General features: G+C 39.4%; 1 protein-coding gene across 1 annotated transcript in view; it reads left to right on the forward strand.

Moving 5' to 3' along the window:
• The first annotated feature begins 8,324 nt into the window (after window positions 1–8,324).
• Window positions 8,325–17,267, forward strand: part of tsnare1 (T-SNARE Domain Containing 1) — a 165,130-nt gene continuing 156,187 nt past the window's right edge. The window contains exon 1 of the mRNA XM_064343270.1: window positions 8,325–8,427. The gene's annotated coding sequence lies outside the window, so the exon portion shown is untranslated. The remainder of the gene's footprint in view (window positions 8,428–17,267) is intronic.

Genomic DNA, 17,267 nt, shown 5'->3' on the forward strand with positions numbered 1-17,267 from the left:
TATGCACCACTAGAGAGCTGGCTATTGCTATTCATCTCTCTCACTAGCTAGAAAATGTTATTGAGAGATAGCATAATAGCAAGCTATTGAGAGAGATGGAAAGATTGCTAGCTAGGTAGCTAAATAGTCTTACAGAGGCATACAGTATAGAGAGATTGATAACTAGGTGGCGACATAGGGGAGACATAGCTCAGGAGGTAAGACCGATTGTCTGGCAGTCGGAGGGTTGCCGGTTCAAACCCCGCCCTGGGCGTGTCGAAGTGTCCTTTAGCAAGACACCTAACCCCTAACTGCTCTGGCGAATGAGAGGCATCAATTGTAAAGCACTTTGGATAAAAGTGCTATATAAATGCAGTCCATTTACCATTTAGGTAGCTAGCAAGTGAGAGAGATCGCTTGGCAGCTAGCTAGCTAATGAGAGATACATATATTGCTAGCTAGCAAGATGGCAGTAACATAATATTTATCACTGTCCTGACATAACAATAGAAACTAAAGGATAGGCTATATGGCAAATATACGTCATTGCTACACTGTGTAATGCCATTATTCTCTCGAAGAAATTGTAGCTGCAGGAGACCACTAAGAGGACACAACAGGAAGCTCTTGCCCCTCCCTCAGCCTAGTACACTTATGACGCAGTGTGAATCCAGGGTAAGGGTTCATTTTCGCAGGGACTAGCACAAAACAGGTGGCAATCATACACAAGCACAAAATGATCGTCTTTGGGCAATATTTACTAAGCATGTTGCAAAGTATTGGCAGGGCCTCAAAATTATACGTCACCACATGTTTCAAATTTAGCAGGGTAATTACTAAGACAAGTTATGTAAATGAGCACAGCTGTAGGGAGTTCATTTACATACGCTGCTGGTATTTAAGACCTATCTTAACCATTGCAAGAAAGCAAAGCAATGGAATGCAAAAGAAAATGTGAGTTCTCCTTCGTGGAGCTGGAAATACTGGTTGATAAAACTACTAAACACACTACAGAACTGCAGTTACACAATGTTGTTCCTGCGAGAAGAAAAGCTGTATGGGAGGAAATCACATTCAGTAAATAGGGGAGAGTCGCCATACCTGTAACGCTTGACAAATGTGACATGTTAAATAACTTAATGTACAATGCTGCTGCCATAGTCATTTTAAGTCTGTACGTGTGAAATTCAGTCCTCCACCACCTCCCAAAGGAATGGAGCAATGTGATAACCTTTGCGGGGAAATATTTCCAAAAACTGTTTCTGAGCAAGCTAAAAATCTATTGCGGAAATAATTTTTGGGTATAAGACATTATTTTTATTTACAGTAAATCAAATCATACCAAAACAGTTATTTTTCCTTGAAATGGTTTTAGTAGTGTATTTGAGCTAAATGCTAGGTGACCAAAAAAAAAAAAATGTCCCCATCTGTAGCTGTCATGCCAACTCGCTGTCAACACTGTCAACTTGCTTTTTTACTGTTATATGTTTACAGAATGCCATCTAAAGAGAAAACAAGACGGTATCCAGTCATGGAGAGGGCTTCAGATTTGAATATTAGAGACAAACGACAGTGTTGGAAACCATCTATATCTAGTGTCCTTTTGGGGAGACCATAGACATTTCAAATGGTGTTTAATACCTATTAAAGAAATTCACTCATCAAACGTGTTTGACTTTTTAAGTTAGTTCAGTGTTTAATGTTAAATGTGGTCAGCTAATTTGCTTGCTACATTGGCATAGCCTCATCCTCTGGATGCTCCAAGTGATTAATGGAAATGAAACAGCCACCTAGTCACAGGCTTTTGTAACATTACATTACATTTATTTAGCAGACGTTTTCATCCAAAGCAACATATAAAATTGCATATCAAGGTAATTGGAACAACATACAATATTTAATAAGCACACACCTGGTCTGAATGGTAGGCTCTTTGATTTTGAAAAGTCTCCATAGGGGCGGTGCAGCTATTTTGTGTTTTTTCTCGTTTGCTATTTATCTATTCTAGGCAGTGTTTCACGAAGAATTACCGAGTTAGCTGGATAACTGCAATGAGTAAAACTCTGAACCATCTGAAATATGGAACATGTCCTTTGACTGGTGGGCCTGGCAGCATTGCTTCAAAATTCATACCACAGTGTCAATGTGAAAGTTCATGCAATTGGCAAGGTAAGAGGAATAATACCTTGGCGCCATTGCTGCTGTCTAGAAGTGCTGAAGCCCTACAGCTGGTGGTCAACATAGCGGTCTGAAAGAGGCTCATTTTGATCTCAGTCACATGCCACATGGTAATGACCTCATTGGGACCAGAAGGGTGGTGGACACATGAAAGATCGGACAAACCGTAAAGCGCACAGTAATGCACGCCACCGTAGCATGTTGAGAAACTGCATCAGATTGAGCAGTTGCTGCTCTGATGCTAGGAGCAGGACAGGAGGGGTAAATTAGATCTGGTGTAGTAATTTGATTATTGCTGATGATGCGCATGGAAACTGCCAGCATCTCAGAATTTGCAATACTGCAATAATGAGTCTGCTTTTCTATCAATGGATCGATCGTCCTGTCTGGTCGAGTGGAAAGGAGGGTTATATGACACTGGGGGGTCATTGGGGCACAGGGGGTTTTGTTGGAGGGGGAGCTGGACTGGCTATTACAAAAGGAGGCGGCCATATGTAACCATGCAGGGGCAAAGAGCGTATCGGTACGGAAGGGTGAAATTTGTCAGTCAGACATTTTTTTGCTTTGCCTTTTGTTTTAAACAAAGAACCTAAATAATTACATTTCAAAAAATAAAACAGAGCAACTAGAGATACACATTTATATGACCTATACCAGTCAAGAAGCCTCCAGTTGTAGAACTATGTGCTCAGAAATAGCTGACACCTGACGAATAACACCTTATATACAATTTCCATGTTGATTTGATGTTGATTTCAGACATGATAGTGACAAATTTTGAGGACTTCGCTTTGGTTCACCCTACAACAAGACAAAGATTTGTGCTTATGTTATTAAGATATGTATGTTAATATTTGACATAAACAAAGTGAGAATAATAACATGCACACGAGCATACACACACACTTAATTAGTTAACCTAATTAAGTTATTTTATTATGTCTGTACCCCTTCTGAAAAAATGTAGCTTAGATGGATGGTTCACACCATCTGTAAATCAAAGTTACATAATGCCAAAGAAAGTCAAAATATTTTTGCAGGGACCACTATAAAGTGATAGAACTACAGTTCTTGATGACAAGTTTCAGAGAATTCTAGTCTGGACATTTATCATTATCACTGCATGTGACACTTCATCTGATGTCATGGAAACGTCTAGTTGTACACAGAGATGGATGCCGTGAGAAGGCCACATTACAGCATAATGTATTATCCTGTTAGATAATGTTGATAGTCAATTTGTTTTACTTTCACTGTGCACTTAATTACTTTTTGTTGTCTCTGTGTTGCCTGTGGGGGTAGGGCATAAAAGGCTGTTCTGTGCATTTGCACACATGTGTGCACACATGCATGTATGTTTGTGTGGATGTACATGTGTGTGTGTCTGTGCATGTATGTGGGTGCGTGCGTATGTTTGTGTGTCTGTGTGCGTGTGTGTTTGTGTCTGTGCGTATGTGGGTGTATGCGTGTGTGTGTGTCTGTGCATGTATGCGTGTGTATGTGGTGGGGGGGGTGTTCATGCATGTAAATGTGCTCATGCATGTATGTGTGGATTCTAAGCTTCTCGCAGATTTTATTGTTAGAATAGTCTGTTGATCAGTTATTATAAGTAAATAATAAGATTTCAGTTCAGTAGATTATGTATAATGATATAAATATAATCGGTCTGTTGACACTGTCCATGTTGGTTCTGAGACTAATATACTCAGACAGGTTATTAGATTATTTATTTACAATGACGTATTATGAAGTTCTTATTTTACATCATTGTCCAGGATGAATTGCAATTCATGATTTTTTGAAGGGCAAATGCTGTGTTGGAGCATTTAAATGGGGGCTAAGCAAGCCTCCAAATGTAGTACCCATTTTCTGTGGCCCATCCCATATAATATGTGTTCAAATAAGAATTAAAGTCATTTATTCAGTATTAGGTTTTATATCAAATGTTTAAAAAACATTGGCATATACTGAAAATAATACTCTGTTAGTGCCATTTTTGCTAGTGAGCTGCAAATGTTCAGCATGTCCCCAAGCCAACCCAAGTGTGGGTCCGACCCTACTATTTGGAAACTATCAATGGTGGACGAAGTACACAAATCCTGTACTTCAGTGGAAGTACAGATACCCTTGATAAATATTACTCCACTAAAAGTAGAAGTCTTCAATTTAAATTTCTACTTGAGTCAAAGTACAAAAGTACCTGCTTTTAAAATACTTAAGTATCAAAAGTAAAAAGTACTATTATTTAGTATGGTTATGTTTGTCAGGGGTTGCTGACATGAACAATTTTAAAATACAGTAGGCAAACTAAATTGCTCACCTCCTAACATACTGTATGTAAAAGTGAAAACTATGATATAAATACAAATTCACAGTTTAATCAAAAAAAAATGGAACAAAGGCACCATCTATTCCAATATTTCACTATCAAATATCAAAATACATTAAGGTTTCCTGGCGACTTAGCCACCAGAAAGGATATAGCACAGGCAACAGGTCATAGCTTAATGCGGAAGTGAATGCGACAAAAACGCTATTCCAAATGAAAAATTACAAATTAAAACGATGTCAGCTAGGTGTATCAACAAACATATGGCTTAGACATACACAGAAGTCCTCAATAATAATAGTATTTCCCAAGAAATTAGGAAAATCGTTGACAACGTTTCGTCAGGTGCAGCATCTTTGACTGCTAACACAGAGTGAATTGATGAGAAAACTTACCGTTGACCTATAAAACTATATTCTAAAACCAAAATTAGACGTGTTATACATGGTTAGAAAGCTTATACTCTCACCTGCTGAATAAATGAATTCTCAATCAAGCCAGACTGTACTAAAAAGGGCAACAACGCTGACAACAACACGTGTGCAGCAGCTTCTGGTCCAATCTTATTGCAGAAAACGATGCCAGCTTGTAATACCACACATGTTGCTTTCGGTGTTGTCGTCCTTTGTAGTACAATCTAACTAGATCTACAGTTACTCGATCCAATAGGTGACAGAATAAGCTTTCTAACGATGTACAATATGTCTAATTTTACTTTTGTAATACCGTTTTATATCCCAGCGTATTCGAAAGTTTTGTCTCATTATAGCTGCATTATGCATTCAGTCTGTGGTAGCAGTGAAAGCAACGCTTTATCACCCCAACTCGTCGGTAAAAGACACTGCACCTTGCAAAATTTTATTGATGACTTTTGTCGTTTCTTGGAAAATACTATTATTCTTGAGAAATTCTGAGCGTGGCTGAGGCAAATGTTTGCTGATAGACCGAGCTGATATACTGTTTTAAGATGTACTTGGACTGTTAAGCTCTCTCTCTGTGTTCCAAATCGCCTGTCTCTACTCGCCTTCCCACCTAGCTAATGTCATTGGTTCAAAGTGTCATGAGCCGATCGAAACGCGCGCTGCACCCTGATTGGTAGGTATGAAAGTGATGTCATATTATTCTATAGGATCTTTTAGACAATCCATTTTCTCCACATCAAAGTAACAAGTAACAGACATATATCGCACAAAAGTAGTGGAGTAAAAAGTAGGTTATTTCATTTGAAATGTAGCGGAGTGAAAGTAAAAAGTCTCCCAAAATGGAAACACTTGAGTAAAGTACAGATGCTTGAAAAAGGTACTTAAGTACAGTAATGAAGTACTTCGTTACTGTCCACCCCTGGAAACTATTGCTCTAGAGTTACGAGGTCTATAAATGTGGTCACGCTTGCCATTAAGAAGCTATAGATTATGCTAGTTGTTTTTATTTATTTATTTGTTTATTTTTTGCTTTTCAACAGTTTGAATGAAAGCAGTTGATTACAGTTATAACACAGTTAACTCAGTATCTTGGGCTGGTTGCTGATTTAAAGGTGCAAACAAAAAAAATGTGCTACTCTAACGTCAAGAGAAAATACCACTGGTCCAGAATGACCAGAAAGTCTGTTTCTTTTGTCCTTTTTGTCCAAGGAAATACATGCATCTTACTTTTGGGAGACCACTCTGCACCCTCACAGAAATATGTTCTTTGTCTCACTCCCTATCTCTAAGCTTTCCATCCCTCTTGCCCATTGCTGTCAGGTGCCCAATCTCCTCACCCAAGAGGTGACACTGAAGCACCATGACAGACTTCTACACTGTCAGCAGATGGCTGCATCAATTATTTACCGTTGGGCTGTTTCATGTCTTGTCACTGTTTTCAACAACTCAATGAAATATAAAAAGGGGGAGGGCCTTGCTCAATGGCTCTGCTCGACACACAAATATAGATTTTCTCAGTCTAGGCTGTTTGGAGTCATTGGGGCTACAAGACATAGTTGTTCATTGATTGCAGTGTCTGTTTCTGTCATAGCAGCAATTGTAGTTGGAAACAAAATTAAGTGGTAAGTTAAATTTGTTTCTTTTTATTATATATTTATTTATTTATTTTGCTTGGTCCTTATCCAACTTTCTTGTCTTTGTGTCTTTGTTAATTTTCTGTCATGGCCTTTAACTATAAATGCTGTAAGAATAAAGTGTTTATTTATTTATTTATTTATTTATTTATTTATTTGTGAATAGGGCCAACAACCTTTTGGTTGTACACCAAACTCCCTGCCATTGACAACACTCTATAAGAGTGCGCCACCTGCTCGCAGCAATAATTCCTGAAGACCTGTGTTGATGAGTATCTTTAATATTTCACTGAGTTATGTCTTGTGCTGTCATTTATGTTTTACATAATTAGCTAAAAATGAAACTTCCAAAAATAATGATTGCTCATCCTATCATTCATTTGACAGACAGATAATACCGTTAATGCAGACTACAGGCCCAAACACTCCCTCACCCTCACCCTAATCAGAGTGAGTGGCACTCTGTGAAGGTCATTTTTCAGGTCAGCTGTGAGATCTTGCATCTGCAGGTGTGTTTTCCCAAAGTGTGCTCCTATCGTGGCACCAGGCGCACCAGTCTGAGTGCAAATCCTCCACACATTTTGCTTGAGCCCCAGACCAGAAACCTTTTAGCCTACCCCCTGCCCAGAACTCCCCCAGAACCCCATTTTATCCCAGAGGATCTGAAATCAAGTGACCTTGATTGCTGCTTGATGCATTATTAATATCTCCCCTTCACACCTGCACAGGTTGGAACTTTATCCATATGGGACAAGCTGCCATTCTCTTCTCATTGCATAGAGACTGCATAGCCATGGCCAGGATAGAAGGGAATGAAATACAGTAAAACATAATTAATCGAAAATATACTTCAATGTTTGAATCCCTGTTTCCAATAACATAATGCACACATTAGGAAATTCAGAAACATAACAGCTAGACATGGATTTGGGTGGCAGATGTGTGATACATGAATAAGTTAGGGGCTGATGAGGCACACCCCATACATACAGAGCAAAGAATGTGGCACTTGCAGTGTTTCCTACAGAAATATCCAGTGATCATGTGCTAAACTTGAATATATATAAAAATATGTGCTGATGAAATGACATGTGTTTAGTATTCAGTCTTTCTACAGCAGTGATTTTGTCACCTTGTTGTCAGCCTGCACTTTGTGTACATGTCTACACCTATAACAAGCTGCTAAATGACTTTGGGCATTTTGGAGCCAGAATTAATGTTGTGAGAGCAATACGTGGGTGATGTAACTGCTTGCGTTGTTTGGTGGAAATATAAGAAAGGATGTGAAGGACATTACGGTATGCCCACCCAATAATAGCGATGTAGTATGCATATGCAATTTGATTGCTTGATGGAAGTAAGCAGTCTAACCCTAACCCCAAGAGAAAGTGATTTATTCAGATGTGACAAGTATGCAATTAAATGGTCTTTATGGTTGTGGAACAACTCATGTTCTGTGGGTATACGTCCTTATAGATATGTCATAGGTGCCTCTTAACCAGATTTATTTTCTTCTGAATATGGGGGGATGACATCAGATCATAATGAAGAAGTGCAACTGCTGAGAGAAGAGAGGTCCTCCAATCATTTATACTTGTATCAACATCATTCGAATTCTCTGTGACACAAAGACTGATGCTTAATATAGTTCTTCATTTTCACTGCATTACATCTCTTAGCTTCTCTAATGAGGGCTAAAAAGGCTATATTTTAAATGCTGTTCGGTTTTAACTACAAGTCCCAGAATCCCCATGTCTTCCTGAGTCATAGGACCAGAGTGGAGCAGGTGGTTCTTGATCATGTGATGTCATTTGCCCCGGCTCTCTCTGTAAGCCACAGCGCCTGAACAGAGTGCTAGGGCTCACCGCTGTCTCCCCCGTCGAAGGTAATGTGTAACAAAAACCCTTTTCTATTCTCCTTTGTTCCCTTGTTAATGATGGCTTCTTTTGTCTGCTCTGAGATTTGGGGGATGGAGGAGGGAGGAACAGGGAGGGGAAAAGGAGAGGGAGGAGGAGAGGATGCTTTCCTCGCAGTGTGCGTGAGCTCTCCGCTGTGGCTGCCAGAGCAGGAATAACAAGCTGTTTCACTGTGTGTGAGTACGTGTGTGTATACGCGTGTGTGTGTGGAGCATGTAGCAGAGCCAGGCTAGGCCTGGGGGTGGGCTGGCTGGCTGGACGGCTGTGACTGGCTTCTCCATATCAACTGAGTCGGGGGCAGGGAAGGGCTGGGCCACGAGCCTAAGAAAAACACTACCAGGAAAACTGAGGCAGAGTGTGACATGCTCACCCGTCAGGCTTACGCGCATCTCCAAGCCAGCCAATTACAGTAAGCCATTGCCTCTTCCAGCCAATCCCTGCAGCCCAGCCTTTCTTCTTGTTTTTGTCACGTATATGTGTGTGGGTTATTTTATAAGGCTTTTCCTTGATTTCAGGCCCCTGCACCCTGAGGTTTACACGTACCTGTGCATACAGCACTTTCTCCTGTACACATGTGTACACGTGTGCCTGTCTGTTTTAGATGCACAGGGCTGTGCATTGTATGCTTGTGTACTATTTAGGTGGCCAGCTCAAATGCTATCTGCTGGCTCAAATGCTAGTTCAGGTCACAACATGCGCCCAGTCAATCAATGAATCTCATCCTATCTATTTTCCCTTCACCCTTGACTCATTCTCTCAGTCTTTCATTCTCCCCCAGTTTCTTCTCTGTCCTTCTTCCGCGGCACTTGATTCTCGTTCACATGTAAGGATGAGGTGTGTGGGTGTGCGGTGACTCATTCCACACGCAGACCACCTTAATGGCGCAAGTGGATGGGCACTTCTGTTTGCTCATTGACCATATTTGGAGCGGCAGGAAGTCCATACCGGGCAGGTGCTGGTCTGATTTACGGGATCGTACGCAGACACCACAGATGGCACCGCCTCTTTTTGTCTGCATTTTCTTTAATTGGGAGTGAGACTGCTATTTCAAGAGAAGAGATTATGTTTATTGCTTGTTTTTGGATTGTCTCCATGGCCTTAGTGGCAGCTATGGTTACCCTGCAGTGTCCCCCTCTTCCACCTCCCCCTGCAGTTGTCAAGATGTTTTTGCTGGTAATGGTATATGGTATTCAGAGTGGGCTGGGGGAGTGCACATTATTTAGTCTTTCTTGTATTTGTGCCTATTGTGCTGTGTAATATATATATATATATATACTGACAGTATGTGGATTTAGTAAAGGTTCTACTGTGTGTTTTAAGGTGACAGACAGTAGAATACCTTCTTTATCCATATAACCAGCAACCTGTCTTCACAGTAGCCCACCTCCCCTTCCCTTAAGTGGCTTTTGTTGCTTGCCAGGCCGCCATTGTAAATAAGAATTTGTTCTTAATGACTTGCCTGGTGAAATAAAGGGGAAATAAAAATAAAAAATAAAATAAAATAAAAAGTGAACCTGAATAAGTTGTAAATGACAAATTCCTGAATGGAACACACTATTTAAAACTGAATCATATACATTCCAACATGTCTACTTTATGCAATGCAAAATAATCAAGTCTAATCATACAAAGTCATCATAAAATCATGGTAATGTGGGGTAATATCTTGGCACTAAACCAACATTAGTTTAAGGGAGACGGAAGTCAGAGGGAATTAATACATGCTTCCTTCATCACTAACTTGCAAATACACTGCATGGCCAAAAGTATGTGGACACCTGACATCCAACATCTCATTCAAAATTATGGGAATTAATATGGAGTTGATCCACCCTTTGCTGCTGTAACAGCCTCCACGCTTCTGGGAAGGCTTTATACTAAATGTTGGAGTTTTGCTGCTGGGATTTGCTGCCATTCAGAAAAGAGCATTAGTGAGGTTCAGCACTGATTGCACAATTATGCCTAGCTTGCTGTTGGCTTTTCAATTGAGCTCAAAGGTGTTGGATGGGGTTGAGGTCAGGGCTCTGGCTGGCGAGTAAAGTTCTTAAACACTGTTCTCGGAAAAAAAAACAAAAAAAAAACAAAACAAAACATTTTTTATACAGAGCTTGCCCGGGGGCATTGTCATGCTGAAACAGGAAAGGGCCTTACCCAAACTGTTGGGGAAGCACAGAATCATCTAAAATGTCATTGTAGGGCTGTAGCATTAAGATTTGCCTTCACTGGAACTAAGACGCCTAGCCCAAACCATGAAAAACACCCCCAGACCAAGGGGTGTCAAGATACTTTTGGTTATATTGTGTATATAATAAACCAATGTGATATAAGTAATGATTAACAGCCTTTATTGTAACTCTAAGGAGCATTCATAGATGTCTCTCTGTATGAATAAGTGAGATGACGTTACAACTAGAATATTATACAGTGTTTCCATGGCAATAAGGGCTAAAACCTTACTTAGTATGGCAGCCGTTTATAGCAGAATTATTTTCAGAATGGCCTCCCCTTTATCTTTGCTCTGTAGTTTACGATTTGAAATACACGGGTTAGGGATACCTGTAAAGAGAAGAATTTTGTTTCCAGTGAACTGTTGTGTTCCTGCTGTTATCCAATCCATTTGGATGAGTTTGCTACATCATGAATTAAATATATTAAATTCTATTGTGGAGAATGGGGGTTTTATTGTTTCAAAAATAAGTAAATAAATGTAACTGATCCACAAATAAATGTTGCTGATCTACACATAAATGTTGCCAATCCATGGATAAATGTAGCTGGTTCACATGTGTGCATAGCTTGTTTACAGTAGGCCCTGCACAAACACTCATTTAAAACATAACTATAGACGTGGCTAGTGTCATTATAGTGCTGAAAGCCACGATAGGTAGTGAACCACAGTTTTGTAAACACTAACGTTAGCTAGCTAGCTACTGCTGGCTAAATAGGCTAAATGTCAGCAATAAGTTATTTATGGTACTTTATTGTGGGATGTAACTTCAGCTAGCACTGTATTCAATAAGTGTGCTAATTAGAAATCTATCTAGCTAGTTAACTTTTTAAATATAAGAAGTTGTTACTAGCAAACTGATTGTTTACTCTTTTTTAGCATAATACTCAAGTGTTACAAGCATATCGATCTTTACGAGTAACCATGCTGACCATAAGTTACAGCTTTACAAGATGATGTGGTTTCACAAACTATTAAATATATATTATGCTAGTTAAATATAAGTTGTGTTGCTACTGTTTATGGGCGGCCATGTTGACCACAGCATTTTTGGTCCGCCCTTCTCCAAAACGAATGGGATAGTACAAATATAAGGTGATGTGGTTTGACTTTGGTTCAAGATTTGAAGGATTTGATTTGTTGATCAAAGAGATAGCCATTACAGCTATCTTCTCAACTCAGGGGTTGTCTTGTCGCTCCACAATACGATCTTGAACTGTATATGTGCTGTGATTGGTCTGGGTAATGTGAGCGTTAGTGAAAGGATTTCTTAAAATCTGATTGGCTGGACAAGACTCAGTAAAAATAAAAACCTATTTTTTTTTTTGTAAATCGTGCCACTCAGATTCTCTCAAAAATCCACTAATAATTGTAAGCAAAAGGTAATGCATAAATGTGAAGCAGCTACATTTATTTGTGGATCAACAATGTTTATTTATGGAAATGTATTTATTTTTGAGACAATAATACCCCCATAATGGAGAACTTAAAATTTATTTCACAGTTTGACATGATGTCCATACATCCATCCATTATATATACCTGCTTCTCCTGGGCTTTGGTTTCAGGTAGTGCTGTAGCCTATCCCAGTGTGCTTTGGGAGAGAATAATTATTACTCCCTGGACAGGCCGCCAATCTATTGTGGGGCACACACTCCATTCACACCTATGGGCAATTTAGAGTTTCCAATTAGCCTACCTGCATGTCCTTGGACTGTGGGAGGAAACCGGGGGAGTACACAGAAGAAACCGGGAGAACATGCAAACTCAAGACAGAAAGGCCGAGAGTCATACCCTTCTTGATGTGAGGTCACAGTGCTACCCACTGCACCACCATGTCATGATGTGGCTGTCAGAATAATAACTGTACCAGTTCATGATTGCCCCCCGGAAAACTGCCTTTACCATAGAAGTCAGCTCTTACTAGTTCTGAAAAGTTGTAATGCAATGATCAAATTTACATAAAAGGTTCACTGTTTCTTTTAACCTGCACATTAATGCAGTTGTGTTTAATAAGGCAGTGCTAAGCTCATCATTTGCAGATTTTGCAGTAGCTGCAGTTTATATTTTACTGAACTGATAAATATTACTGTTCTATAGGCTCTGAAGGACAGAGAGGGAATTTCATTTTCCAAAATAAGTCCACCATACTACACTGTGCATGGCTGCAGTATGCTCCTGATATAGATCAACAGCATCATTAATATCAGCACTATTCCACATTAAAATGTATAAGTTTCCCAGAATAAGTAAAGTGAAATCTGATGCATTATTTAGTGTTAAGCATTACCATGCATGCACAATAGTGTGATGTGTATAGTTGCTCTCATAATTACTAGGCACATGTTTTGAGATTAAGAAAAAAAAAACTTAATAGTCTTAAACAGTATGCATACACATCCAAGTGACCCCTATTAATAATACAGAAAATGCTGAAAAATATGCATTGCCTTATTTTCTGTTTAATTTTTTACATAAAATTAGATTATGCTTTTGAAAGAAAAATCACTTTTTAAGGAGATGGCTAGCAAGTCTGCTTAACGAAACTGGAAGATTCCACGAGAAAGCCAAGGATGACAATGCCGAGGAAAACCATTGAAAAAATATGAAGAAATCTTGTGTTGATCCTGACTCCGGAGGGAAAGCCATCCACTCCTGGCACTGGGAAGACTAACTGATGTTGTGACAGTATGGAGTGATTCTGCTTTGGTGAGACACATTAGCTGTAATCGCATAAGTAATATGAATTTGAGAGTTAACATCCTTTACAGTTAGCACAATATTTCAGGAGGCTACCCTGACTAATCTACCCTAGCAAGCATCTCCACATCCATATTATTATTATTGTGGTTGATAATAAAAATAATAAGTTGGAAAGTACAGACAGCAGGGATGTTCACAGATATTTTAGGTTGTAGGGGCTTCAAAAATGGTACCCCTACCCCCACCCAAAATTTATCCTGCTCCATATGACATGGGTCAAAATGTTTTGAGGAAGCTCACCAGTGTCTGCAATTATACTGTGAATTTCAATTAATAAAAGTTTCTCATTTTAATGAGTAAGGTTTCTCATAACAAGTTAGTGACTAGAAAATACTTTGTTTTCACTCTGGCAGCAATCATACTAGAGAGCTTCAAAACAATATTTGAGATTAGCAGAATGTAAACTAGCCAGGTAAATTAGTTTATCAAATAATATTGCCTGATGTCGACTGTGGTTGCCAGACTTAACTAAAACGTCTTGCAACGTAAAAAATCTTGAAAACCCAGTTTCAAAATCATATTACCTTATGCCAGGTCATTGTTGATTTTCTGCCTATAAATGGGTTCAGCCTATTGTTGTTTCTTCTATTTTATGTAAAATAAAAGAACAATGTCAGGTTTCCTTGCCATAACAATTTGACTAAAATATTTGGTTTATTAAAAATGTCTAGCCGGGGAAAGAAAAGCAGAAAAGCGTGTTATATTGACGTTTTTAAAATGAATTCTTTTTCTGTAATCTTCCATTTTGCATAATTTTGCTGACTAGGATTGATTAAAGCTGCCATTTTTGATTAAATGTCTCAGTCTTGGTTTTGTCAAGACATGGTAAGTTTGGTTTTGGCCTGGATCTCGGGCTTGTGGAGTCTGGTTTTGGTTTGGCTCATGAGGGGTCTGGTCTTGACTTCAACTCTGACGGTTCATGGAGTAGCTCATTTTATGGTTTCTGTAAGCCCCCATATCAGCTGGGAGGGCACATCGAGGAGGGAATTTTGTGAGGGACAGGTCAAAATGGCAGGGTCTCTGGTGCTCCTGACCTCTATCTCTGCACACGCCCAGTAGTCAGAATATGTTGTTCTGTGTACTAGTGTACTGTGGAAGTGTGGAACAGTTTGGGATGGTACTGGGGACAATGCTGTGCAGCCGATGACACAAATGATCGGGGGCATGCGTTCTGTGTGCCATTAAAGCCACTCAAGAAGTGTTGGGGTGCTGAACAGGGTGATGATGGGAGATTAAATCCAGGCTAAATGTTAGGCAGAACTTGTGTATCTTTGGACTACATTTCCCATCAGCACTTCAAATGACATTTTTAGCATTCTTGATACAAAATAGGTGTCATGCATTTCCCAGATAGATGAGATAAGGTAACTCCCCTCATTGTAGAGTGCTCTGAAATCCTTGCATGTAAAAAGCTCATTATTGATACCAGGTAAAGAAAGCTAGTCCATCAAGGTTTGAGATAACACAATGAGACAGGGTATTTTTTCATCCTTTCATAAATATTTCAGGGCTTGCACTCAAAGGATCTACTTTTTAACACAGTATGCAATTTCATTTTTTTTTTAAATTGGATATAATCTTATTTTCATGTAATGCCTTTTTAAATCCAGTCAAATGAATGCCACTCTGCCATTTACTTATAACCTAATTCAGACTTTCCACAGAGAAAATTTGACCTCAGCTTTCAATAGTGAATTTGAGGCATGGCCTGTTGTGAACAATTACACTGCTTGGTTCCAGTAAATAGGAATGAAAAATGCATGACAATATATTTGAATTAGGCCTCAACATGAAGGTAGGCAAGAGCAGCCACAACAGTGTTGTACTACTACAATGTAGGTATGAGTTAACCAGCCATAGGGTCAATTATTGTGCTTGTAAAAAATAATCTAAGAAAAGGACTTGCATTTTTGTTCCAAATGCAAACTGAACATCATTTTCTCAAGTATGATTTCAGAGGAAAGTCTCGAAAATGAATTGACACAATGACACAACGCCATTGTTGGTCATTGTCATATATCAAAATGATACATAATTAAAAAATTTTCTTGCCAAATTTATGAAACAATATTAACCATGAGATCAACAAAATGAGATTGTAATTACTCATTTACATAATTAACTGAGGCCAGAGCTGAAATTGAGCACCATTGTGCTGCAGAGAATAGTTAAGCATAGCTTGTTCGATGAGCTTGTGCACTGAGATTTAGATTGTATGTTGATATATGCAGACAAGCAAAAGTTTTCCCAAAGATGGAAAAAAGCGCTGGATTTGTGATGGATGAATAATTAGGTGAAAGGTTTTAGACATAAGTAAAATAGACAAGCCATAGAAAGGTAGACACAAATATACACCGATCAGCCACACCATTAAAACCAACTACCTATTGTGTAGGTTCCCCTCGTGCCGCCAAAACAGCTCTGACCCGTCGAGGCATGGACTCTGAAGGTGTCCTCTGGTATATTTGGATTTCTGTATATATTTGTAACTACTAGGGTTGAGCCGAATACTCGGATGAAACGAGTATTCGGTACGGATAATGTACTTTTTACAGCACGAGTACCATCCGAGTAAAATGTGTCAATATCCGTACTCGTGATAGGCCAGCCACACACAGAGCTCCTCCTCTACACAGAGGGTATGCATTGACGTCACTTTCCCACCGGTATATGCCCGCTCAGTCGGGACTGAGTGGCAAAACATGCTGCCACGTGGCTGCCTTTAGTATAGGAAACAGCAAAACCGGGAGTAAAACAAACGATTATCTGCTTAAATTAAAGGCAGTTGGACTCGACAGTGATCCTTACAACTTACCAAAGAACCAGTGGTCCATGGACATTCAACAAGAAATCGGAGCTATCTTTTGACAGACTGCCGAAAGCTAAAGAAAAGAGAAGCAAATTCATCGCTGCTATTCGCAGAAACAGCTCGAATCCAGGCACCGAAACGTGGATTTGCGGTTGTTATTTTGTGTCAGGTATGTTGGATTTTTGGGTAAAATCATACCTTAATAATTTATATGCTTGGCTAGCTAACACTACCATCCCCCCTTTGTTTGTAGAACACAAGGCTCATCATCATGGATGTTTTTTTAAATAAATGCTGACAAAAACTTTACAGTTAGACAGAATATAAATGAAAGATGCTAATTTAATTGATGAGTAGTCAGTACAGTAGCCTACATAACTTAAGGCATGATTTTACCCAAAAATCCAACATAGCTACCTGACACAAAATGACAACCGCAAATCCACGTTTTGGTGCCTGGATTCCAGTTGTTTCTGCGAATTGCAGCAATCCATTTGCTTCTCTTTTCTTTAGCTTTCGGCAGTCTGTAAAAAAGATAGCTCCGATTTCTTGTTGAATCTATTTGTACAGTCAATCGCACAACAGCTCTTTCCCATTTTAGGTGTGTTTTTTTACAGTCTCTGGTTTTTTTGCATTCAAGCTGAACGCTAACACTGCCACTGATAGTCTTTCTGCCACTCAGTGGGTGTAACCGCAGTGACTTCCACTTACTGTGACGTCATGTGCATACCCTCTATACAAAGTTCACTGCTGCTGTGCCACACAACACAATATTGCCATCGCCACAGCCACTCTGTCCACAGCGTCATATATTCCCAGTAAAATAAAGTTTGCAATTCTCAGATTCGGATCAACACATTATTCTCACCATAGCTAAACACACATTTACTGGACATTCACGCGTAAGCACATATTACTGATTACAAACGGACATTTCTAGCTTCTAGCTTGCTACAGTGGGGCTAACTAGCCAGTTAACTAGCTGCTACAGTGGGTCTAACTAGCCAGTT

This window comes from Anguilla rostrata, chromosome 1, assembly GCF_018555375.3.
Source record: "Anguilla rostrata isolate EN2019 chromosome 1, ASM1855537v3, whole genome shotgun sequence".
Classification (NCBI taxonomy): Eukaryota; Metazoa; Chordata; class Actinopteri; order Anguilliformes; family Anguillidae; genus Anguilla; species Anguilla rostrata.